The 24,476-nt window shown below is 38.0% G+C and overlaps 1 protein-coding gene across 1 annotated transcript in view; it reads right to left on the bottom strand.

Moving 5' to 3' along the window:
- Positions 1-24,476, bottom strand: part of TMEFF2 (transmembrane protein with EGF-like and two follistatin-like domains 2) — a 280,288-nt gene that overhangs the window by 9,663 nt on the left and 246,149 nt on the right. The window lies entirely within an intron of this gene.

Consider the following 24,476-nt stretch of genomic DNA (forward strand, 5'->3'; position numbering starts at 1 on the left):
TCATGGCTGCAATCACCATCTGCAGTGATTTTGGAGCCCAGAAAAATAAAGTCTGACACTGTTTCCACTGTTTCCCCATCTATTTGCCATGAAGTGATGGGACCAGATGCCATGATCTAAGTCTTCTGAATGTTGAGCTTTAAGCCAACTTTTTCACTCTCCTCTTTCACTTTCATCAAGAGGCTCTTCAGTTCTTCTTCACTTTCTGCCATAAGGGTGGTATTATCTGCATATCTGAGGTTACTGATAAGGGTTAGAGCTTGGCAAAAGACGCATCTGAATGTCATGTTGTGTCATCTGTTCCAGTGCTCTCCAGGCTTCTGGGCCCTGAGAAGCCAACTTTAACTAGTAAACCCAGAGTCCCCAGCTGCAGATATGGTTGCACTAGACTGTTAGTGTCTGATGCTATGAAATATTCACTTAGTCAACAACCCAGTTCTCTTGTTTTGATGTTCTGCTTCCTAAATAGTCTTAAAATAACTGGACATTTATGCAGCCTACACATTGGGAATGCCTTTGACACTACCGGCCATCTTATCCATTTGACAGTTATATATTTCATTGGAGTGAACTGATTGGTTCTGAGTTTCCATGCATGTTAGGGGCACAAGTCACCTTTCTTCAACCTACTGAATTCTGAGGGTTTGTAAGATCAAATTTCTGCACCTAGAGGCTAAAGGACCAGACCCTATCCATGGTGCATCATAGTCTGGGAGGACTTTGCGGGCTGGTAAGATGATATCTGTCTGGAGATATTCCCATTTTGCTTTAATCAGGACTTTTTAAAAAATATATAATTTTTAAAATTTATTTTTGGCTGTACTAGGTCTTTGTGGCTGCACAGGCATTGCTCTAGTTGTGGCGAGCAGGGGCTACCCCCTAGTTGCAGTGTGCAGGCTTCTCACTGCAGTGGCTTCTGTTGTTTCAGAGCACTGGTTCTAGGTGTGCGAGCTTCAGTAGTTGAAGTTCCCAGGTTCTAGAGCACAGGCTCAGTAGTTGTGAAGCACTGGCTTTGTGCTCCAAGGCATGTGGGATCTCCCTGGACAGGGATTGAGCCCATGTCTCTTGCTTTGGCAGGAGGATTCTTTACCACTGAGCCACGAGGAAAGCCTCAGGACTTTCTTTAGAATATGTCTACAAAGCTTTTCGGAGAAGGCAATGGCACCCCACTCCAGTACTCTTGCCTGGAAAATCCCATGGACGTAGGAGCCTGGTAGGCTGCAGTCCATGGGGTCGCTAAGAGTCGGACACGACTGAGCGACTTCACTTTGACTTTTCACTTTCATGCATTGGAGAAGGAAATGGCAACCCACTCCAGTGTTTTTGCCTGGAGAATCCCAGGGACAGGGGAGCCTGGTGGGCTGCTGTCTATGGGGTCGCACAGAGTCGGACACAACTGAAGCGACTTAGCAGCAGCAGTAGCAGCACAAAGCTTTTAAGCTCTAGATTCCTTAGGAGGAGTCTGATTCTGTGTAAGGCTTTTGAGTAAGTTGGAAAAATCCTAAACTAGAGATATCACCAGAATTTAGAGGATACTTTAGGGAGGCAGATTTCCATTGTACATTTAGCTGTTCAATAGGGGAAATGAATTAAAGAGTGAAGTGGTGAGTTTGTGTGAAAGTTTTCAGATGTGTTACTATTTCTCAGATATTATAGGGTGTTAACTGTAGATTGGATTGTTTCAGAACTCTAGGTTCTTTGACTTTTAAGAGTAATATTTATTTGTATTGTGAATATTTACTTGCAATAAATTACTAATATTAATATTTCTTGAAAAATATTATTTTTGATATCCTAGGAAAAGGAAGTAGAGAAATAAGGACATTATTTAGATAAGAAAATCACTTTGCTTAAATTATGGGGACATTTTGCTGTTTTAAAGGGTGCAAAATATCTTAAATATTTACCATGTCTGTAATTCAGACATTCTAGCATAAAGTGATCTTCACCATGCATTGTCTTCCTTGTGGGGAGCAAAATGTGGATCTTACTTCAGTTTTTAACATCACAAATTATCTTGACAAGTGGATGCTTGCGAATTGTACAATGTGTATTATCTTCTCAAGTCTCTTTTCCTGTGGGTACACAAAATGTGCCGCATTTTTCAAGAAAAATGGAATTTCCATTTTGGGTGTCTTTATTTATTACTTTTACTTTTCATGTTTATAACAGTCCAAGGAAACCCTAGCACTGAGATAGTCCTATACTTACACACCTGTTTTGATTACTTGATTTTATTCTTCTCTTGCTTACTACCCTATTGCTAAAGAAGTTTGAAAACAGTTTTATTTAACCAACTAGAAAAATAAAAACTATCTTTTTTTTCCCATTATATTTATATTGTGCCCAGGACAGGAAACAAATTATGAATTTAGAAGTAAAGGCATGATGGTCCCCTTGTTGATTAGAGTTGGTTTCAAAGAAGATATACAATTCTTATGATTTCCTGTCCTTATCTTATCAGGTATAAACATATGAGGTGGCAGTAAAACCTCATATCTAGCTTGAATTGCAATCGAACTTTTTTAAAGACCAGAAAACATTCCAATTGAATGGATTCTGAATGTAATGCAATCTGAGTTCTTGCAACTTAACAAATTCTATAATAGCCTCACCTGCTGTCATAGTTTCTTCAAGGCACAGATGAGTAGATGAGAAGAGTCTCTCCTTTTTTAAGCCTCTAGGACACTCAAATGAAAATGCTCGCTAAAAGTGACAGGTTAGCACAAGGGACATGGAGGCATGTAAGGACACAATCAATTCTAAAGTTTTGTCAAGAGCAGAGGCCCAGTCTAGGAATAACAGTATTATCAGTTATTTCATCTGTTAAAGATTTAGAAAAAATAACCTCAAAACAGAGATCAGGTCTTTCAAGTGCTACATTTATTCTACAAGTTGAATATTATCCTATTTTTTCAGAAGAGTAATTGAAAATATTTTGATCCTAAAATTTGCTAATGAAGCAAAAATATGAGTTGGGAGCAGGATGGATGGGGATGTAGAGAAATTCTTTCTGATTGTACTGTTGATCAGGCACTAATATAAAATGTGAAATGTGATTATCTACATCATCACTTGGATATATAAATATTCTTATTGGACATAAAATGAAAATGGAAGAAAACTAATTTTCATGTTACTAGATTCTCAGGCAAGACCCTTAATGGCATTATTCAAGAATTGCTTGAATTTAAATTGGAAAAAGTATCAGTGTCTGAAATAGACATAGTAATTTGGGGACTGGAGTGAATGAAATGGAACAATACTGGATGCTTATTTTCATGGGCTTTTATTATCTCAGTTTCTACTGGTAATGTATTTACGTGGAGAAAAGCTGAGAAATCTGTAAAAGCTTGGGAAAGAAACTTGTATATATCATTTTAACTTATGACATCCAAATACAATATTAACACACTTAAGAATTTGACATCACAAATTTCATATTTGTGTCTTGCCAGAAATTCTCGACCTCTAAGATAAAAAAGGAAAAATAAAAGTTGTTTGTTATTGAGAGAAAAATAAGCAGATCTTTAGCCATTTCTCTGTCTCTTGCCTTAAAAATGCCCTGCATGGCTTTAGATGGCAGAGCCCTCCAGAGAGTGAAGAGTGCATGCTACTGGGGGAACTGCACTCTGCTGTAATGGTCCTTTACAAACTTCACCATTCAGTCAAAAGCCTATTAACGCTCAGCAAGTGGGTAACTCCTATAGGTTTAGAGGATTAAGCTTGAAGACCTTTTAAAAATATAGTATTTTATGGAACTTCCAATGTCTTTGACAACACTTCATAAACATCAGGCCTTGGAAAGAGGCAGGGATCTATGGTTCATTAGTCTCTCAGGAGTCCAGAGCTGGAGTTGCCTTAAGCTTATCTGGGGCAATTTGTTACAGCTCTCCCCACTGAGCTCTTGCTGCAGCAACAATGTTCTCTTCCAGGACAAAGTTTACTGTAAACCTCAGAGAAAGAAAGAATCCTGGGAAGCTATTTTATGTCATGTATACTCTCTTCCCCCTTTTCTTTTGTCTTGAACTAAACCTATGCATTTCTGGCCAAATTTATTGGCTCAGTGGCTAATCTGGGTGTCCTTTCTTAGGGAGCTTCTTGGGTAATAATGTTGAAATGACAACACAAGTAACAGAGGGCTCAGATCCTATCCACTTTTGCCTTTTGGGCTATGTGAATCAAGCTCTTTTTTTTCCTTTACGGGCTGCATATACAGCAATGGATGAATAGTTGAGATAAACCTTCTCAGGTGACACCTTTGTTTTCCTGTGTGACTCTGAAATTATTAGCCAACAGAGAATGAGGAGGATTTAGCTTTCACTGAGACAGCAGAAATTTTTAAAGATTTTAATAATGTAGATAAGGACCAAAAAATTGGTAATGTATTATATGAACATTTACTGAAATAGCAGAAAATTGTAAGGATTTTGATAATGTAGATAAGGACCAAAATTTGCTAATGTATTAAATCAATGTTTCTTAAATACCTACTATGTGTCTGGCACTGTGCTATGTACTATGTGTAATATATATCTATTGGTCATTTCCAGATGATTTTGCTTGTTGTTTTCTAAACACAGACAAGAAAACAGATTCCCCTGACAGGATGATACTAAGTATATCTACAATTCCTGGAGAATCTACAACATGCCTGCTGCTGCTGCTGCTAAGTCGCTTCAGTCGTGTCCGACTCTGTGCGACCCCATAGATGGCAGCCCACCAGGCTTCCCCGTCCCTGGGATTCTCCAGGCAAGAACACTGGAGTGGGTTGCCATTTCCTTCTCCAATGCATGAAAGTGAAAAGTGAAAGTGAAGTCGCTCAGTCGTGTCCGACTCTAGCGACCCCACAGACTGCAGCCTACCAGGCTCCTCCATCCATGGGATTTTCCAGGCAAGAGTATTGGAGTGGGGTGCCATTGCCTTCTCCGACAACATGCCTAGCATTGTGTTAATACTTAACATGGCAAAAATATGTTCCTTAATACAGCCCTTCAAAGCAGATTTATAAAAATCTTATTTTATACAGATGATGAAAGTGAAAGTGAAGTAGCTCAGTCGTGTCCAACTCTTTGCTATCCTGTGGACTGTAGCCTACCAGGCTCCTCCCTCCATGGGATTCTCCAGGCAAGAATACTGGAGTGGGTTGCCATTTCATTACTTGTCTTAGAAATTTACACAATTGATAAGCAGAATTGGCATCAAAACTAGGGCTCTTTCCAGTATACCATGCAGACTATGCATTTAAGAACTTATTAAAATACAGGACAACATCTGGCTTCCATATCTTATTTACCATTTGCTTTTTATAACTCCTGACTCTTTACCTCACCTTGATCCCACTGATGCTCTGAAAAGCAATGTTTTCTTTTTCTTCCTTCTACCTTGGGAGAGATTTCTTGTCCAGGGCCAACCTATCATGCATTCCAACCCCTCCATCCCCCTCAAGTGTTCTCTCCATCAATTATTTCCTTTCTCTCCAATATCTTTAACTTATCTTTACTCTTTGCTCCCAGCCATCAGTATTTAAATATTTTCAAGTATCTTCCATCTTAAGATAAAAATTCACCAACCTCTCTCAATCCATGTCCCTTGGTAGACCTCTTGTCTCCTTTTCACCCTTTACTGCTGAACTTCTTAAGAGTGCTATCTCTGCTCCCATTCTTTACTTCCTGAGCTAGATCTCACACACTCTTTAACCCACCATGCTCTCTGGTCACCACTTCAGAGAACCTGCTATGACAAGGTCAGCCAACAACATCTTTGTTGCTAAAATTTAGTTATTCTTCTCAGACCTCAACTGTCTCAATCTTTTAGTAATCAGTAATTTGATACAGCTGACCACTTCTTTCTTTTTGAAGCCTTCTCTTCCCTGGGCTTCCATATCATCTACCTCTTGTTTCTTTTTTTTTTTTTTGGTTGTTCCTTCATAGCCTATTTTGTGCGCTCTTTGTTTCCAACTAATTCTTAAAGTATTGGTGTTTTTCTAAAGTTCTTTTCTTTTTACACTTTAAATATTCTCAGAGAGGGAGCTCATTCATACTCACCCAAGGCTTCTATTGTAACCTCAATGCCTCTGACTTCCAGATTCTGATTAGCCAGCTCAGAACACCTTTTAATAAGTGATCACACTTTCATAGAGTTTCATATCTATGCATTAAAGTACCAAACGTCTCACAGGCATCTCAAACTCATCAGCTTCTCCCACTCCTTCTTCTACTTCTTGGGCAAGGCATATCCATCCACTCATTAACACAAACCAGAAATCTGGGTTTCACTTTCAAATTCTGAATAAATCACCAAGTCCTATAGTGTCTGCTTTTTACATATCTACCAAGTTCCTTCATTTCCCTACATTTTGGTGGCTATTCTCTAAGATCAAACCATCACTATCAGCTAATCTTCAGTCTTGCCCTCTCTGGGTCAATTTGCCACACTAGAGCCAGAGTGATGCTTCTAGAAGAAAAACATGGATGCATAATGACCCTGCTTAAAAACTCCCAAAGAAACAATTCTTGTTATTCCTCATTACTCCTCCAATGAATTAAATTTTAACATTAATTAGAAGGTTGTTCAAAATCTGTTCCAGCTTTTCCACTCTCACCCCTTGTAATTCTCTTGCATCCTCCTACACTCATTATATGAAATTTCTCTCTGCCCTCTGGAACCTTCCATATGCAGTTTCCTTTATTGGGAATATTCATTTCCTCCTTTTATCATCCATCTATGTAACTCCTACTCATCATTCAGGTCTCATCACTGACATTACATCCTCTGAGGAGCTTCTGTAATCTTCTCCCCTGCCCACTCATTCTGGACTCACTGCCTTCCTTTCTTAAAATCATTCCCCTCTCCTAGTACTTTTCACACCAAATTTTCATTGTCCTTTACTTGTCTGTCTGATGCATGAGTTTAGAAACTCCTTTTTAAAGGCAAGTATTGTTGTCTTGTTTATCTTACTGTTGTGGTCTCCTTGCCTATTACAGACCATAGCACAGGGAAGATGATGAACACATATTTTTTTTTAAAGTCACCTTTTGTCTAGGTTATCCCCTTACCACAGTTGCCAGCATAGAGAACCTGCCAGAAACATCCAGAATTTATATCAGTAGAAAAAGAATCTTAACATTGTGACATGGGAATAACTTTTTTTAGGGTGAGAATGGCATCAGAAAATGAGCGGCGAGTGAGAGATGCCTTAGAAAAGAATTTCTGCTGAGAAGTAGGGCTACATACCCTGTAGAAATGGATCAGGAGAAAGGGATGAGGGTCTTTCTTTCTACAGTTCCCGGTGGGACTAGTGGAGGCATGAGTATATCCCCTGGCTTTTAAAATAGTATTCCCTCTGTTAACAAGGGAGGTGTGGTTCTAAACAAAGCATTTATAATCACCTTCATGCAATGACTGAAGGATATGGACAATCTAGTTCTTATGGGTAGAAAAATGGAGTCCATATGTGTGTACTCCCTCAGAAACCACACTGGAACCATGTGTGGCCAATTCTGAATTCATAAATTCTAATCTGGTCTCCACAGTCAAAGCTATGGTTTTTCCAGTAGTTATGCACTTGTGAGCATTGGACCATAAAGAAGGATGAGTGCGAAAGAATTGGTGCTTTCTAATCGTGGTGCTGGAGAAGACTCTTGAGAGTCCCCTGGACTGCAAGGAGATCAAACCAGTCAATCCTAAAGGAAGGCAGTCCTGAATATTCTTTGGAAGAACTGATGCTGAAGCTGAAGCCCCAATACTTTAGCCACCTGATGTGAAGAGCTGACTCATTGGAAAAGACCCTGATGCTGGGAAAGATTGAAGGCAAAAGGAGAAGAGGGCGGAGATGAGATGAGATGAGGATGAGATGGTTAGATAGCATCATCAACCCAATTGACATGAATTTGAGCAAACTCTGGGAAAGAGTGAGGGATGGGGGAGCCTGGTGTGCTGCAGTCCGAGGAGTCACAGAGTCAGACATGACTTAGTGACTAAGCAACAATAACAACAATCTGATCATTCACACTGTTATGTACAGTATTATCCAGAAGTGAGAAGTGATGGTTGAACTTTTTCAGGATATCAAAAAAGGAAACATTTTAAAAACCAAACACAACACAGGCAACTGCATTTCAGAATAAGAACTAAGATTATAAATTAATAAAACATTTTCCTTAGTTGCCTTTTTCTGAATATGACCATGCATTTATTCTCATACTTAAAACTAACAGGTGGTAAACACCAAAACTGTAAGTGCAGATAAACTTAATGATATTGTTATGAATATGGCTAGCAATCAGCTTGGTTTTCTACAAGAGCACTCTGAAAAGAACTGGAGAGCTTTTATAGTTTCTTAAACTAAAGAACAAAGGGTATAGTTTTTATTCTTTAACAGACTTTTGTGAGAGTCTCAGAAGTACTTGAGAAAACACTAGGAATAAATGCAAAATTCTCTATGGAAACAGCTTTATAACTGAACTTCTCTTCTGGAAAAATAAAAGAAATAAATAAGCTCTAAAAATTGTGGGAAAAGCACTTCAAATAGCTAGAAATGTCATAAAATATTTAAGTGGAATATTGAAGTTTAATGTTTAATTCTAAACATTAATAACCTGCCTAGCCTAGAAATTGTAGACAACCACAGTGGGGGATAGTTATGCAATGCTATACACCTGAACATTTACAGGTATAGAACCTTGGCATTGGCGTGTTATAGCATCTTAGGAGACATCCTAGATACTTTGATACCCTCACAGAAGTGTGTGTATACTTGTGTGTGAGTTTTGTATAAATACAATTCTACTGTGATTTCTCATAAATGACAAAATTTAATGAGTTGGTTAGTGTCCTCAAATTCCTCTTTTAAGGGTAATGTTGCTTGTTCTAAAGCAGATACACCTTAACTGCTTGTCAAAAATAGATTTCCAGGGTTCAGTTGGTCCTGATCAACTGAATCAGAATCACCAGCTGAAGGATCTGAATTTTGTCTTTCAAAAAAGGACCCCAGCAAATTCTGATGTTCAGATGATTTAGATGACAATACTTTTGACATGTCTCATCTTTCTGTCTCTGACCAGCTTGTGCTAGGTTTTCCCACTCCCTGGATCCTGCTTGCTTCCCCTGATAACTACACTGGCACTGGCGCTGCACCACCTTTGTGGCCCCAAGTCTGTCTTGGCTGCTTCACCTGCAGGACTGATCTCAGCCAGCTGCTCCATGTCTGGGAGTGTGTGAGCAGTGTCTTTCCCAGTGCTGCTCTGTCCATACCTGCCTTGGATGTGATGAGAAGTCATCAGGGGCCTTCAGCTATCAAGCTTTCCTTGATTTTGGTAGTCAGCCTTACCAACTCATTTTATTTTAGAATGTCTGTGCCTCTTTTGAGAACACAGCACTCAAAGAATAGGCCATGTGTCTGCAAAAAATGCCAGCATCTGTGAGAGACTTCTAAATGTTGTCAATTCCTAGGTATCCTGAGACCAACTCTCACAAATGGCTCTGTTAGGCAGCTAACAGAATAGCAACAAGAATTAATTCCCTGTGTGAAACCAAATGAAGCATTCTCTTGGATACAGAAACAAATAGCCACAGCTGAGAAAAGGTATGGATTATATAAAGAATTGTGATTGGTTTGATTTCCAAGTAGGAATAAAGAAGCTTTGGACAACTGGTGATATTGTTAGACATTCAGCTCATCTGTAGAAAAGATAAAATTATAAGAGAAGCAATAGAGCAGGAAAGAAGACAGAATAAATGGAAGCAATGTCACCATTTGTGGCTCTATGAAAACGGAGAGAGGTGACGCTGCAACAAACAGCAGGTGTTGACAGCACAAGAATGGGGCAGCCGGGGAGGGAAATCTCTCAAGTTTCTTGGGCTGGGCAAGACAGACACCCTTGCTTCTAAATTACAGGCTTTAAGGACAATGAGCACAACTCTTCAGACCAGTGTTTACCAAGGGGAGCTCTGCTGACACAGTGCTACTTCTGGAGCAGGGTTCATGGAAAAAGGAGTTCTATAGTCAAAGAAGTTTGGGAAAGAGTGGATTAAACACTTATATGTTTTCTTTATGGCTTGTTTTCTGAGTGTCTCAAAGGCTAAACTGCATTGTGAGATGCCTAGAAAGGATACATATTATGGAGTGATCCTAAACTCATCTGTCTAGGAAGCTTCCATCTTCTATTTAGGAACATTTTGTGGGACTATTCCATCAGACTCCATTCTGAGAAACATTGCAATAGACCATAGCATCTCCAAATTTTTCACATTAACACATACATAGAAAAGCATGAGATTTGGTTTAGGCAAATGGAAGATACATCAAGCCTGGGCACTCCAGTCACCACAGCCAACTGACAGCTAAGGTAAATCGATGAGTTTACACACCTGTTATCCATTTAAAGACATGAGAAAACTTTGCAATAGATTATTTCTCCTGGCACAGAGACTATATTATTTACTGTAACAGCTCAAGTGTATAGAACAAAAAGTAGTAAAAGTGGGTGTTCAATCAGCAGAATGAAAAACGAATATGACAGGCATAGGCAATATATTTGGAAGCCACCTGTACCTTAGTGTGGTAGCTTTTAAAAGATTAGTCCCTCTTAATTGTTGCATCAAAGAACCAGCTGCACTTCAGTGCAGACACAGATAGTCCCTACGTTAAGTGACAAGGTAAGGTACAATCTGGTGAAGAACTCTAGTTCACTCAGTAGCATGATATATTCAGTGTGACAGAATTAGATGCAGAGGAGAAAGTCATATTTGCTATGCACTTCAGGCTTATTCAGTGAAAGGCAAAAGGCTGGAGGGCAAAAATGTGTTGCTAACCATAAAAGAAAAGAAAGAGATCTATAAATGACTTGGAAGAGCAAGTGTAGGCAATTGACAGGTTGATGGGTTTGCACATTTCTCCTGTATGATCTCATGGCCCAACAAGGACAGTCAGAAAATTTACAGTATAAATTTAGAGTCATTTATAAATTTGGACTACTGCCATATGTTGGTACCTGACCAAATTAATATAATTGATTCTCATTGAGAATGAGAATCTCTAATTGAGAGCATTAGAAGGTATACTATCTCTTCTAACTGTTCAAGGATAATATAAAATAATTTTAAGAAACAAATGCAATTGATTGCACTGTATTTCTGAAAGTTGGTTTGACATTTTAAATACACGTTAGATAAAATTGATATTGAAAAAGTCATGGAGTCAACCCTTAAGACAGAATTTTGTAGTTTTTTCTAAGAAGTAATTTCTGAACATAGCATAGCCTCTGAACAGTTTCATGGTATTTAAAGTTATTCTGTTTTGATGATATTTCTCAATGATGTCTTGGCAACATGTCTATGAATCAAGTATCTTTGTATTTAAGCAGAATAAGATGTCCAGAAAAACATTTACTTTTGTTTAATTGCCAACACTAAAGCCTTTGATTATCTGGCTCACAATAAACTGTGGGAAATTCTTAAACAGATTGGAATATCAGAGAACCTCACATGTCTCCTAAGAAACCTGTATGCAGATCAAGAAGCAACAGTTAGAACCAGACAGGAAAAACTGACTGGTTCAAAATTGGGAAAGTAGCATGACAACAGTGTATATTGTCACCCTGCTTATTTAACTTCTGTGCAGAGTACATCATGGGAAATGCTGGACTGGATGAATCACAACCCAGAATCAAGATTGCCAGTAGAAATATCAATAATCTCAGATATGCAGATGACACCACTCGAATGGAAGAAAGTGAAGAGGAATTAAAGAATGTGTTGATGAGGGTGAAAGAGGAGAGTTAAAAAGCTGGCTTGAATCTCAGCATTCAAAAAACTAAGTTCATGGCATTAATCCCATCACTTCATGACAAATAGAAGGGGAAAAAGTGAAAACAGTGACAGATTTTATTTTCTTGGGATCCAAAATCACTGCTGATGGTGACTACAGCCATGAAATTCAAAGAAGCTTACTCAGTGGAAGGAAAGTTATGACAAACCTAAACAGTGTATTAAAAAGCAGAGACATCACTTTGCTGACAAAGGTCCATATAGTCAAAGCCATGGTTTTTCTAATGGTCATGTATGGATGTCAGAGTTGGACCATAAAGAAGGCTGAGTGCCAAAGAATTGACGCTTTCGAACTGTGGTGTTGGAGAAGACTCTTGAGAGTCCCTTGGACTGCAAGGAGAACATACTAGTCAATCCTAAAAGAAATCAGCCCTGAATATTCATTGGAAGGACTGATGTTGAAGTTGACGCTCCAATACTTTGGCCACCTGATGTGAAGAGCCGGCTCATTGGCAAAAACCCTGATGCTGGGAAAGATTGAAGGCAAAAGGAGAAGGGGGCAACAGAGGATGAGATGGTTTAACATCACCAAATCAATGAATCTGAGTAAACTCTGGGAGTATTGGAGAACAGAGGAGTCTGACGTGCTGCATTCCATGGGGTTGCAAAGAGCCGGACATGATTTAGTGACTGAATAGCAACAACAAAGACTGTTATTTAAGGTGGTATTGCTTTCTAAAATAAACCTTTTGATGATTTGATAATCCATCATAGGTTGCTGTGTGGTTTCTCTGTTTAACTTGTTATAGAGACATGAAAATACCAGCGAATAAATCTTTTTCATTGTTCAGTATTATACATTTGTTTTATTGTCAATAAAATCTTACAGCTAATGATTATTTGGTAAAATATTAAGCAAATATTTTATTAGTTACTGCATTGGGTTGAATAATGTCCTCCAAAAACTCATGTCTATCTGGAACCTCAGAGTGTAAGCTCATTGGGAAATAATTAGTTCAGATTCTCTCATACTGGATTAGACAGGACCCTAAATCCAAAGACTGGTGTTCTTATAAGATGGTTCTTATAAGAAGACACACAATAGAAGGTCAGGTGAAGGTGGAAGCAGACATTGGAGCCATGCTACTATAAGCCAAGGAATGGAGGGACCACAGAGCTGGCAAAGGCAGAGGAGGGTTCTCTGAGAATTTGGACCAAGTGTGGCCCTACCAGGGCTTTTCAAGTGGCACAAGTGGTAAAGAATCCACCTGTCATTGCAGGAGACATAAGAGACACAAGTTCCAGCCCTGGGTCAGGAAGATCCCCTGGAGGAGGGCATGGCAACCCACTCAAGCATTCTTGCCTGGAGAGCCTATGGACATAGGAGCCTGGTGGGCTATGGTCCACCGGGTCCCAAAGAGTTGGACACAACTGAATGACTTAACATTGTTGTGCACGCACCTGGCCCTACCAACACCTTAGTTTCAGAATTTACCCTCCAAAACTGTGAGATAATACATTTCTGTTAAGTCATTCAGTTTGTGGTAATTTGTTATGGCAGCCTTGGCAAGCTAATAAAACTATCATTTAGCAACCAGACACACTGATAAAATATTTTATCACACTGATAAAATACACTTTTTAATAGTCCATATGGAATTAATGAAAATGAGCTGACAGATTGGGTTCAGCTAGTATGTGACCTGTACAATCTTGGTTTGTGTTTATTTTCCCAGCATAATGACTCACATGCCTCCTTTCACTCTCAAAAGTTTCCTACTTAGGGTGGTAAATTTTATGATCCCCCTAGTTTAGGCTTATGCTGACATATCTATATATCTATGGTTCATTGCATTGGAAACATATAAATTATGTTTTGAAGGTGCTGATGTGTCAAGGTATGGCTATTAGCCACTGTAAAGAAGAATTTTTGAGAAGCTAGGGAAACTTGATGAAAGGGTCTGAATTCATTTTTTTATTTATTAATTCATCTTATAAGAAAGGCAATTATCTTATTTTGTCATACAGCAAGTGATACCGCATTTTACCTTTATTAGAAAGAAGCAAATGACCAAGAAGCAAACTGACATCAATGACTTTTTCAACGAAATTCCAGGTCACATCTGGAGTGTAATCTCCCACACTATCTCTATCTGCATTTTCAAAATTCCTGAATTATGGATGCTATTGTGCAATTCTGAGCCATTAAGAAAATGCTGGAGTTTGTTTAGCATCTTCTCTTTAAGAAGGATGAGAATTTGAGTACTCCATTAAGAAAATTTGAACATTAAGTGTTCTCATCTTTAAAGCATTATCCTTTGGTTAAGTACAAATGTTTTTAATCTAAGACAATTCATTCCTTAGATATTCTAAATAGCGATGAATTCCCTCTCACTCTCTCCTTCTTTCCAGTTTTGAACAATTGATTTCTCATGATACTTCCTTCATTTCTAGTCAGTGATAACTTTGAGTGCAAAAACTGCTTTAGAAATAGTTAAGGATGAGGTGTGGATCTTAACAGTTTCTTTCCACTTGGACAGTATTTAGGACCTGAAATTAGTTAACTAAATGGTACTTTGTGGTCTCATAGTGTCAGTTTACCTTTTAACAGGTCTGACACCCTCCCAGTGTATAATTTACACTCCCCAAGTACATGGTTAACCACTTAAGAAATCAATAGGGGTTATAAAACATGTACAAATTTGAATTTGAGAGAGTCAAAACCTCATTTATCCATCAGAAATAAAATAGCTGGCACTTAGAATCAGGGCTTACAGGGAACTATTTCTTTTGAAACAGGAAAACCACAAGTGGCTTTATCCAGAGATAAGAGTTGAGTGTGACCTAGGTGATTTAAACACCCCTTCCTTTTGCTGTAGTCAATGCTAACAATATCAACCCACAACTTCTGGCTCTTGGTGTGTGACCATATAACCCTCTGGATCCAAAAAAGGTAAGAAACATGTTTTCTCTTATGAGGTCTTGAAATTTACTAGTCTTTGCTCCTACCTGTACTGTACCTAATTAGTTCATCAATTTATTCATTCACTTAAAAAATATTTCCTGATCTCCTCCTATGTGCCAAATGTTACAGGTAACAGAGTACATTGTGGGGATTTAAAGTTTCTCTCATCAAAGTCATACATATTATACATGGAATATACAAAATTAAAAACAAAAACCTTGCATCTAAATTAGAAATGTTACAGGAAAAATAGGGTGTTCAGATATAGCAGAATAGGGTTGCAGGTTTGTTTTAAAGAGGTAAGGTAAAGGTACTGAAGAAGGAAGGATGAGAAAAAGCTGGATAGGTGACGAGTCCACCGAGTGAGTGGCACACAAAGAAAAAGACTCTAATAGAAAAAACTGATAGTCCAGGAGCCAGCACTGTGGCTAGAGAAGAGGGTTTCCCAGAGGAGTAAAGAGAGCCAAAGTGAGAGGACAGAACAGCAAGGTTCTTACTTTGTAGAACTTTCTATGCCACATTAAGGAGTCTCGGTTTACTTTCAAGCACAATGAGAAATCATTTGGATAGTTTCAAGTAGATCTGACTGGTTGGAAAAGACATCATTGAGGGAAAACAGAGGAAGCAGGGAGTACAAATAGGAGACCATCACATGGTGTAGGAAAAAGTCTGTCCAAGTCTTGGACTTTAGTAGCAATGGAAGGAGAAAAAAAAAAAACAAACTTTTATTCTGCATAGATCTTGGCGGTGGACTGAACATGACTTGTTGGTGTATTGCAAAATGAAAGGAGTAAATCAAAGATGACTAGGATTTTGGCTTGAACATCTGGGTAGTGCCATTTTGTATAATGGGGAAGACTACAAGAAAAACAATTGAGCTCTGATCTATAAACATGACAGATCTGATTTTGATTTTTGAGACGGAATTGAAAACTCTGTTTATGATTGGGTATCTCTCCAATAGAATTGATGTTAACTGAAATAAATTAATTGTTTAGAAGGAAAATGATCAGCAGTGAATGTCTCTTAATAACATTCAGCAAATTTAGGATTATTAAAAGGACGTCCTCATGATATCTAAACTAGGAAGGACATTTATAATGGTCTATGAGAGATGTGGAGGTGTACATTTAAAGGCAAGATAATAAATATCATAAAATGAAAGAGGAAAATTAGACTATGAAGAAATATCAGTGAGGAATGCTTTTAAGTAAAGCATTTTCCTCTCTTCTTGAAAAAGTTATTATGAGAAAATAAAAGTTATTTAAAGATAAGTATGTAGATTTGCTCTCTTCAATTCCCATTATGTAACATAAATTCTATTTAGGCCAAAAGATTATTCAATTACATTATTATCTTTTTCTAATTATTTGCATTTTTAAAAGTTTTTTATAGCTATTGTTTTACTTGAGACTGCAACATCCCTAAATGTTAACTTAAACATGTGTGTTGGGGGTGGGGGGCGTATATTTTTTCCTTGATATATTGGAGGATGAAGATCAGAAACATTCAGTTATTCCTTAATGTCTTACAGTGGGTCATGGGGCATAAAGCTAGCCCCAGAAACCACGTGTTCTCATTTTGAAATAATTTTTAAAATTTTAGAATAGTTTAGATTCATTAAAAAAAAAACACTACAAAGAGAGTATAGAGAAATCTTATACACCCACAACAAATTTTTCTCTGTGTTCTCTTTTTTAATCTGTTGTTTTCATCACAATTTTTCAATGGTAAAGAATTGTCAGAGTTGTACATATAGACTTAAGGGGAAAAATGAAAGAGGCAGTCATCTGGATAATTCCAGACCAGAAAACAATTTTGTCTGAAAGATACAGATAATTGAGACAGAAATGTTTTTTTGCCTGGAGAGATTCCTATGATTGTCTTTCTCCTTCACTTGAATTTGTGGGTATAGTTATGAGCATCGGTATTTCACTTACTAACAGGAAACTGTGTATCATTCATTGTGAAGCTTGTGTGTTTTTGAGGGCTAAATTGCTTAGTTCTACACTTCTTTTTCCCTTAAAGTATATAGGGTAATTTCATTATAAAAGCATTTCACATTGATTTAAGAATAGTGGAAAATATAGAAAGTAAAAGAAGGATAGAAAGCCCTCATTGTTTACACCCTAAACAAAATTACTATCAACATTTATGTCCAGTCTTTTTACTACCTGAATTGTTTGTGTCTGTGCACTTAGATTAGGCCATGGATAAGGCATTCATTTTGCATATCAGGCCATGTCTAAAAGCTGATCTTAAAAAGTACGATGGTCCAATTGTTTAGCATGGTACGCTATAAGGAGGCCATTTAGTCTATCTGGAGAGAAGTTGTAATCTACATCTTATGTTAGATGGGGCCAGGGATAGATGGTGCAGAGATAAGAATTTGAAATATCATCAGTGAGAGAGAAAATGGTACAAACATTGAAAACCTAATATGGTATCATATATCAAGAGCCTCAGAAGCAGGCACAGACTCATGCTACAAATAAATCAATAGCAACATCCTCTATAAAAATGAAAACTGAGAAACGACCTAAATTTCAGCAATAGTAGAATATAGTTAAGTAATTTGTAGCATAACTATATGATAAAATATTATTCAACTAGAAAAATTATTAAGTTTTTTGGATGACATAGAAAAATGAGTAAGATACTAAGATGTATAATGTGTGAAAAACATAAAAACCTACAGTGAAATTCACCCCAATTTTGACAGTGATAATTACAACAAATATTTCTTGATAGAAGAGATAATTTTATATAATAAATAGGTTTTATTTTTACCATAAAAATACACACTTCTTGAAAAATAAAGGTCATCAAGTGATTCTTTTTTTGGGTGGGGGGATGCTTAAAAAGGAATGGTTAGGTCTTCTCATTTGAGATGTTATTTTTACTTGTTCAGTTTAGATTGAGTATATTCAAAGGTATTTATCACTTATTAACACTCTCTCAGAGTAAAAATTTGAAATCTTTCTTCCCTCAGCCTACTGAAATGCTTTTAAATATTCATTGTCATCTTCATGTCCTTATATGGTTTTTAAGTAACACTCCCCAGTTCCCAAACTTGACTGGTGGATTTACATGCCCTTGGAGCTCCACAATCTTTCCTGTCATAGTTGGCAGTAGCAGGGATGGGCTAGTTGTTTTCAAATATTAAATATTCCTTTAATATTTCTATTTTTATTTTGTTCTTGGGTCATCAGAAGCAAATACTACCATCTCCTATCTGTGGCTAGAAGCATCCTTTCAGAACCCCTCTAGGCTTAAACTCACACGGTGGAGGGATCTTCATCTGAGTCTTGGAACAATGAATCTTCTGCACGAATTAACAGAGATCAGTTTATATAGGAAAGATGAAGTATGCCTAGCAGAGGAACAGCTTTCCAGAGCCTCAAGATCCTATCTGTCTTTCTGCTAAAAAAAGTTGGACCCATCTAAGCCCTTTATCATCTTTTCAAGCTAGGTCATTCCAAAGAAATTAGGAGCAAAAGATGAGCATAAAATGCTTTGGGTGCAATCATTTCTCTCTTATTCTCTAAGTATTTCTCAGAATTCTCTGAGGGGTAGTGAACATAAGGCATGTTTGCTATTAGTTTCATAATATACAATTTATATCCTATATAAGGCAAGTAGTTTTTAGTAATTGACAGTGAATTTTTGGTAACATTGAAAAGAACCTCATTTCTCCTACCAATGAAGAGCTGTGTCAAACTGAGTTCCAAATCTAGCCCCTGTACCTAACCATGTGGGATTTAGAGCAAGTCATATAACCCCTTGATGGATCAGTTTCCTTATATATAAAAAGGGGATGACCAAGTATTTGCATCATGGGGTAATAGTGAGGAATAAAAGAGACTATCCATATAAAATCTTCTGAACAATAACTAACAAATAATAAGCACTTAGTAAATGCTTTGGTTTTCGTCAAAACCAAACATATCATCATCAAGTTTTCAAACAAATCTAAAGGAACTAAATAAGAATGGAGCAATAGACCTAGAACTAAATATTCTCTGTGTCCTTTTGTGTCCCTTTGCTTTCATTTTTCATGGAAATGCATGTCTGCAGAGAAATGCCCTGGCTTGCATTTATGAGTTGTCTGAAGAGGCAAAAAAAGCAGATTTTGGAAGAGAGAGTCAAGCTCAGTCTCAGCGAAGCCATTTTATTGTTAACCTTTTTTTTTTTGTTGGCAAATGACTTCACTCTTCAAGGCCTCCGTTTCCTCATTGAAAAAGAAGGAAACAGAAAAGCAAACAGGCAAACACAAAGCCATGTGATAACTGGGTAAAGATAAGGGTCAAAGAGCATTCAGAAATGCCTGGACTCCACAGTGAATGTGGGGAGTGAAAGCCCTCCTTCTCCTCAATTTTAAAATGGTTGAGATAATGGTACTACCTGTTAACACTTGTGAGGCAATAAGATCTCAGGCTTAGGAGCTTGACTGTCTGTGTTCAATTCTGATTTTTTTCTACCCTCTAACACTGTAACTGCAGCCAAGTTATTTAACCTTTATGCATGTTGGTAAAACATTCATAACAATGTCTGGCACACAGTAAGTACCCAATAAATTATAGCTGTTTTAAACTAATATGTGTAATAAGTAAATGAGATTTTAAGTGTAAAGAAGCATTTAGCACAGTGCCTGGCACATAGTAAACTCTTAATAAACAAAATTGGCTGTTATCATCTTTCCTGGAGGAAGGGTGTCTAAGCTGAAACATGAAAGATGAATAAGAATTAGACAAATGAAAGAAGAATGAGTACTCCATGTTGGAATAATACATACAAAAAGTCAGATGGAATTCAGAGCATGGCTTGTAGTGAAACTGGCAGTTTATGGAGGTAGAGGACATAGATTAAGGAGTGTGTGTACTCAGTTACTCAGTCAGGTCCAACTCTTTGTGACCCTATGGACTGTATGTTTGACCCTATGGACTGTAGCCCACCAGACTCCTCTGTCCATGGTTCTCCAGGCAAGAATACTGGAGTGGGTTTCCATGCCCTCCTCCAGGGAATCTTCCTGACCCAGGGATTGATCCCATGTCTCTTGCATTGCAGGCAGATTCTTTACCCACTGAGCCACCTGGGAAGCCTCTAAGGAGTGTGGTATATGCTAAAAAAGTTATTGTTGTCGTTGTTTAGTTGTTAAGCCATGTCCAGCTCTTTTGGGACCCCATGGACTGTAGCCCACAAGTCTCCTCAATCCATGGGATTTCCCAGGCAAGAATACTGCGGTAGATTACCATTCCTGTCTCCAAGGGATCTTCCTGACCCAGAGATCGAACCTGGGTCTCCCGCATTGCAAGCGGATTCTTTACCACTGAGCCACCTGGAGCCATTTGTACCATCCTTCAATAAAGCTGGCACACACTCACTAGCACATCCAAATATGTGCAGTGCTCCCACTTGTGGGGAGGCTCTCTCCAGCAGGACCAGCAGGTCCATGCCATGGCTGGTCTTATCCAGCCTTTGAGTACATGTCATTGCTGGCATCCTATGGAAGGGATTCAGTTATATTCAGCAGTGGATTCTGGCAAGTATCCTGGGTGACTGAAGAACCCTCAAAAAAAGCCAGAGGGAAGGATTATAAGTTAGTAAAGATACTCTTTGTTTTGACAATCTACCAAGGAGACAAAAGCCATGGTGTTTCTATCTCTAATAAAAAATTCTCTTTTCCATGAAGTCTGGTAAAAGAAATGGAACTCTCTTGGCAAAACAAATATATATCAGGTTTAGGTTATTTATCAAACTTCTAGCAATGTTAAAGTGCAGTTTAAGTCACTTATTAATAACAACAGATCATATGACTTGAAATGTATTCTTAATGCATAGATACAAGAGTTGCTGACTTGGTCTATTCTTATGGAAACAAGTTTGTTACAGTAAGATAACATCCATATTCCTCTTTCTAAAAATAACTTTATGGTTTTATGTTTGATGGAATCATGAGATTCTATAATATATTAGAAAAAAACCATGCATGATATTCATCCATTGTGGCAGTATATCATAATTATTCAGCTTTCTTTTATCATTAATGGCAGAAGATTCTGGATAAAAACATACTAATATCTACCAGATGTTCAGAAAAACATAAATATCTCCATATCAGCATATTTTAGCAAAAAGTCAACAAAATTTTCTCAACTTCTTTTTCCATTTTTAGTTCTCAGAACATGCTCTTTGATATGATATTTTTAATCCTCATTAGGGATTTGCTTCTGGTTCCTTTAATATCCTCCACAAGAGACTGACTATATAGTTTCAAATATAACCAATATGCATCTTGCTACCTTTTCCCCTATTACCCTACATGTCAAGAGGCAGGCTGGTATAATGAAAAGAAATCAACCAGCTTTGTGGTCAAAGACATATCAGTTTACACATATTCTCATCTTAATAGCTAGGTGGCTTTGGGAAAATTGCTTAAACTTTCCGAGCCTGAGTTTCTTTATCTTTACAATGGTGAAAATAATTCTTTCATTGAAGGGTCATTTCAAAGAAAACACTAATAAAGTGCCAAGTATTCAGCTATATCCAATAAAAGGTAGCAACTATATTATCCATCTGAAGACTATTATGGTTTCTTGGTTTCCTTTGATTATTGGATTTTTCATTTTATTTCTTCCCTATTGATATCTTAACCTTATTAAATTTCTTCTTTTTTCTAAAATTCATGTTTTTCTCTTCAGTTATCAGTCTAGAAACTTATCCTCTTAGCCCCAGCTCCTTTATAAACATGCTATGCCAGGATAAGGGCTTTGTTGTGCTTTTTAATACCCAAGACAAAGCCCTGGTGCATGTACTACCTGACACATTGCAGTTAGTTCTTCCTGCTAGGAAAGCAACTCCCACACGGACTCCATGAAATGGCCAGTAAAAGTGGCATAAATCATTTATTATTTTTTTTCCTGTGGTGAATTCTACACTGTCAACTTAGACAGGGGCAAATGTCCTACTGTAAAAATTGTACTTACGAAGCCTGGTGCCCAGGAATGGGCTGCCTATCCAGGTGAGGCTAATTAACTCCTCCGGAAGCTAAGAGCACCTAAACAATGCAGGAAAGACTTAGTTTTTAGAATGGCACCCTGGTATCCTGGAAGGTTAATTCATTTAATATAGAGGACTTATTCATCCCTATGTAGATAGCATATTCAAAAGCAGAGACATTACTTTGCCAACAAAGGTCCGTCTAGTCAAGGCTATGGTTTTTCCAGTAGTCATGTATGGATGTGAGAGTTGGACTGTGAAGAAAGCTGAGCGCTGAAGAATTGATGCTTTTGAACTATGGTGTTGGAGAAGACTCTTGAGAGTCCCTTGGACTGCAAGGAGATCCAACCAGTCCATTCTAAAGGAGATCAGTCCTGGATATTCTTTGGAAGGAATGATGCTAAAGCTGAAACTCCAGTACTTTGGCCACCTCATGTGAAGAGTTGACTCATTGGAAAAGACTGATGCTGGGAGGGATTGGGGGCAGGAGGAGAAGGGGATGACAGAGGATGAGATGTCTGGATGGCATCACTGACTCGATGGACATGAGTTTGAGTGAACGGGAGTTGGTGATGGACAGGGAGGCCTGGTGTGCTGCAATTCATGGGGTCGCAAAGAGTTGGACATGACTGAGCTACTGAACTGAGCTGATGTGGTAGTTTACACACTGTGGTTTACCAGAGAAATTTCCCCAAGGTGACCATCTTGAACCAAGACAACTGAACAAATAATGGAGAAGAAAGAGGTAAAAATTAAGTCTTTGCTTTTTCAGTCTGAAGTTTAGAACCTCACATAAAAAACAATCCTGATACAGAGGTTTGACAGAAAAAACATTATGAGACTCCTAATTTCCAAGTCCAGATTTAGAAGGAAGCAAACCCTTGACGAGAAGTTGTCATCCTTTTGGATTGTGAAATCCTTTACTTCTACTGGTTCATATCTATTTCCATTCAAATACTGTGGGATTCGATTTCATTTTGGCCAGGTGGTCTTTAGCCTGGAGTGCTACAGCTGTATTAAGAGGTAGTAAAGATGTGTTCTTCTATGTCTTGACTCACTGCTATGCTATCAGTTTATTTTGATTTAGAAATTGGCTAATGCTACACAAAATCTTCCTTCCTGGAATTCAGAGAGCAGCTTATTTATATGTAGATGTAGCTATATGACATTTTCAAATGCCATACATTTGCATATGAAGGTCTCTTTCTTCCCCTTTCAGTAAACAGTCTCTGCTATTACTTCCAAAGCAATGCTTAGAATTACATTTCCTATACAGGTCTTTCCTTAAATGTTTTTTAAATGCCCAGTAGAGATAAAAAATGAACCCCTCAAGTTGGAATCCACTTTTTAGGGGTGAATATATGTATGCTTATACACACACACACACACACACACACGTATAAGGAGAGAGAGATTGATTCACCTGTTTCCATGGCTTTGGGCTAAAAGTTTAAAAAATGATAAATCCTATCATTATGGTCAAAATTTCTCAAGAGTAAAACAAAAGTGGCATTAATTTGATATGGAGCATCCTTTAAAAATTCATAGAGTTTGGTTTCTACATAGATGACTATCAGCCTAATTCATTTATTCAACAAATAATTATTGAGGGTCCCCTATATACCAGACATTTTTTTCTAGGTGCCATGTTTATAGAGGGAGACAAGACAAATTCTCTGTCCTCATGAAGTCTACACTGTAACAAAATAAGACAGAAAATAAAAAGGTAAAAATGAGTACATTAAAAAAAATCTGGTCTCATTCAGTACTGGGAGGAAAATCTAACAGTATTGGTGAAAAGAATACATGGGCTGCTGGTGGACATTAAGTAGAATGGATGGGCAGGCTTTCTCTTGAAACATATGAGGGGTCCTACCAGGGGACCAGATGAGGGACACATCTTTAAGAACACAGAAAAAGCTAAGGCCAAATAGTACTCTTTAAACATAATACACAAAAAAATAAGTTTGCAACAAGAAGGGTGTTTTAAAATACAACTCAGAGTTAAATGACTGTTTTTTTGACATTAGAGTTGTAAGAAACATACAAGAAGGAGGGCTTTCCTGGTAGCTCAATGGTAAAGAATCTGCATGCCAATGCAGAAGACACAGGAGCCGAGGGTTCTATCCCCCAGTTAGGAAGATCCACTGGAGGAGGAAACGGCAACCCATTCAGTATTCTTGCCTGGAGAATCCCATGAACAAAGGAGTCCATGGGGTCTGAGTGTTTCTACACTTTCCATTTGCTTCCAGGGCTCCCTAGTGTGGGCCCCACTGTTTCCCAGGGATATATCCTGGGTTGTCTTAGCTTTTCCCTCTCCTGAGTTCCCTGGCAGCCCAAAGCTCAATGTCCTTTTGAGGAAGACCAATGCAAAGAAATAGAGGAAAACAATAGAATGGGAAAGACTAGAGATCTCTTCAAGAAAATTAGAGATACCAAGGGAACATTTCATGCAAAGATGGGCTAGATAAAGGACAGAAATGGTATGGACCTAACAGAAGCAGGAGATATTAAGAAGAGATGGCAAGAATACACAGAAGAACCGTACAAAAAAGATCTTCATGACCCAGATAATCATAATGGTGTGATCACTCACCTAGACGCCAGACATCCTGGAATGTGAAGTCAAGTGGGCCTTAGAAAGCATCACTACGAACAAAGCTAGTGGAGGTGATGGAATTCCAGTTGAGCTATTTCAAATCCTAAAAGATGATGCTGTGAAAGTGGTGCACTCAATATGCCA

The sequence above is a fragment of the Bison bison genome, unplaced genomic scaffold (genome assembly GCF_000754665.1).
Source record: "Bison bison bison isolate TAMUID 2011002044 unplaced genomic scaffold, Bison_UMD1.0 scf7180017864471, whole genome shotgun sequence".
NCBI classification, from domain to species: Eukaryota; Metazoa; Chordata; class Mammalia; order Artiodactyla; family Bovidae; genus Bison; species Bison bison.